A 3242-nucleotide genomic window follows, 5' to 3' on the forward strand; every position below is an offset into this window, starting at 1 on the left:
CCCCCCCCCTGCTATTTTTACCTGTTTCACCTTCAACACCCACCCTCAGCATTTGAACCAATTTCAACTTCACCTTTTCCCATCTTGCCCACCCTCTCAAAACATTTCAGAAATGGTCAAATTGCAGAATTGATTTCTCAAGAAAAAAACAGCTGAATTATATGCAATACTATTGGGAATGACTTGTTCCTACTCCTGTTCAATGGGTTCTGGAAGGACCAGCAGATAATAACACAGCGAAGCAGGTGCTATTTGAAGAGTTGCATAGATGGTTGTTTGGGAGTTTGTGTGCTCTCACCAATTCTACATGTACTCAAGCAAATCCATTAATGCATTTGTGTCTTTTGAAATGATTCTTCCCCACTTCAGTCAAAAGTGAGCCAGGGATTCCACGAATTGACAGGGATGCTTCGAGCACATCCAGAAAACCACTTCCACTGCCCTCCCGGGAGACCCCTGCAAAAACTAAGTTCAGACCAGAGCAGCTGCTTCAGGAGTCTATCAGATTAACAAATGACATCCTGCCCAATTTTCTGAAGAAGAGTCTAGGCCCGAAACATCAGCCTTCCTGCTCGGCCTGCTGTGTTCATCCAGCTCTACACCTTGTTATCCTGCCCACAGCAACTGGTTTTGTGAAAGGGTCACTGGACTTCAAACATTGTGTCTATTTTCTTCCATAGATGCTGCCAGACCTGCTGAGTTTCTCCAGCAATTTCTGTTTTTGTATTCAATCTCCAGCATCGACAATTTTTTGTTTTATGATTCTGCCAGGAGTAATTGGTATTTAACACTGCTGGCCACATTGTTTTGGGGGAGGATGCTGCTGTTGGACTGCCTTCCTTGCCTCTTGATTTGGAGGATCTTGTGAACACACCACTGGGTGCTAATTCACTCATTGTCTGCTGTGCCTGCTATAGGTTATCCAAAGCACATAGGAGAACTTCTCTCTTCAAAGATGCTGCCAGACCTGCTGTGTGTCTCCAGCATTGTTTGTTTCCCCAAATTATTGCTTTTCAGCAATGGAAAAGAGAGAGAGAGAGAGATCAGAATGCTGAATTCCAACATCGTCAACGTACAGCAGTGGGGGAAAATAGATAGCATAGCATAAGAAGTCCAGCCATCCAGAAAAGGCCCCCATTGACCAGCAGTCTGTAAATCAAAGGTAAACCAATGCCAAGGATGCACTTGGATCTCCTTTTCATTCCCCATTCCATGCACTGCTGTCCCTCTTTGAAATCACTATCCAACCTCCACTGTCATCACTAACTGCCACAGAGAAGCTTAGTTATAGCTAAAGTCCAGCATTTACAATCAATATTAAGTCAATGGAGTGCAAGTACTGAGTAGAAAAAAATGTGTTTAATAGCCCAGAAAAAGAAATTTCCCTTGACTGGAATCCCGAGCAAAACAACAATGTTAAAATGAAAGCTAAATCAGTTAAGAATGAAATTAAGAAGGACTTCTACTACATCGAGTAGCAGAACTCTGGACCATTTTCTCCAGGCTGTAAATGTTGTGTTGATTGTTCCCAATCACAATTCAATGTTGACTGAGAACAATAGATTTCTGTTAGTTAAAGGGATCAGGAGATAAGGAACGAAGGTGTGTAATGTTGAAATAGTTTACGGCATGATATAATTGTGTGGCGGAGCAAGGTCTCGAGATTAAATGCTCTCCTCCTATCCCAATTTAAATGAAGTCACAGACCAACATTACATAAATTCTGTAAAGGCATTTGATAAAACTGACAACCACTTTGGGGCAAAGATGTAATCACATTGATAAAGGTCTGTCTTGCTTATTAAAGGGAGTCATTAATCAAGATGTGGGGGACTACACAACCTTTTACAACGCAAGGTAGATTTTATTCTGAACATTTTCAACCAAGTGTCTTGCTCAGGTAGATTTTCACAAATACTCCAACACAAAGCACTAAAGGGAAACTAAATGAGGATTCTCTCTTCTGGTATGTCACAAGTTTGTGAATTCTTATCTTCCAGCCTATACAATATGGCAATAACAGACACTTCCTCTGATGGAGACAAAAAGAATCATTATTTATGCTAAACAATAGATTCTCTTTATTGGATAATCTGTTTCCTAAAATCGTTACCTTACTTTCCATTACTGAACAAAGCCTGAAGGAGGTCAGAAAGCTGAATTCCAATTCTCCTGTCAGGTACAGCTGAAGCTGCACGTCCAAGGGAAGAACTGGACCACAAATTAATGCTAGTTCCTTTTACAAGCAAAACTGAAAGAAACTAAATGTGTCTCAAGCACATTTTCCTTTTTAAAAAAGAAAAACCCACCTCAATAGCAGATTCTTCCACTGAGCAAATGAGACGGAAACTCTTGCATGACCTCAGACAACATCGCTCTATGCCGGGTTGTTAACTTTTTATTGAGGCTTTCAACAAGTCAGGTACAGTATTTAGATACAAGAGCAATCATATCAGTAGGTTTGGGGATATTGATACAAAATAAATGAGGTATCCAGTACTCAGCATTGCATCACGACTAAATTTGAAAACAACGTCACGTCCTCTAAGGCTTTGTTTTAAGAATAGGAACCAGGATGAAATGATTAAGAGCAGAGGGAATCCGTGCCAGGATGCCATTAGTGTAGACAGGGGAAAGCACATTAGAAAGAGGCCTTTTTTTTGCCACAGAAGCCTTGCATTATGAACTGTTCAAATCTAAAGTCTATGCTGCTCCTGATTTTGGAAGCCAGCTCCAACTTGTGTCCTAGACTAATTAGGGAAAAAATATTGCTCGGTGGATATGAAAATCATTCACTGATAGGATTGTAATGCAAGCACCTTGAGTTAAGCTATTGGGCAACTGTCATAGTAATATTATTGTTCAATTCCCCTTCCGGTTAGTGAGCTCTTGTTATGTAACTGACAGGGCAGTAACAATGCAGGCCACAGCCTTGTTCATGACTGCTGACCAACTAGGACCATCAAACACACACTAAATGGCAAGATGAGTAATATTGAGGTCATCCCTTCCCCAAACCACACCAGAAAAAAGATTTCACACTTAAGATACTCAATGTATTAACTTTGGCTGATATCAGACAAAGCTTTTTCTTAGCTATAGCTGGTAGCCATCATGAAAACTGAAGTTCCAGTCTGAGAGTTTGGAGATAGTCTTTTGCCTATTAGGCAACTAAGCACCCATTGTTGACAACTGGAACGGTGTGGTCTTGAGACCTGCTGTACAACACAGACAGAATATGC

The sequence above is a fragment of the Rhincodon typus genome, chromosome 19, assembly GCF_021869965.1.
Source record: "Rhincodon typus isolate 14 chromosome 19, sRhiTyp1.1, whole genome shotgun sequence".
Taxonomy (NCBI): domain Eukaryota; kingdom Metazoa; phylum Chordata; class Chondrichthyes; order Orectolobiformes; family Rhincodontidae; genus Rhincodon; species Rhincodon typus.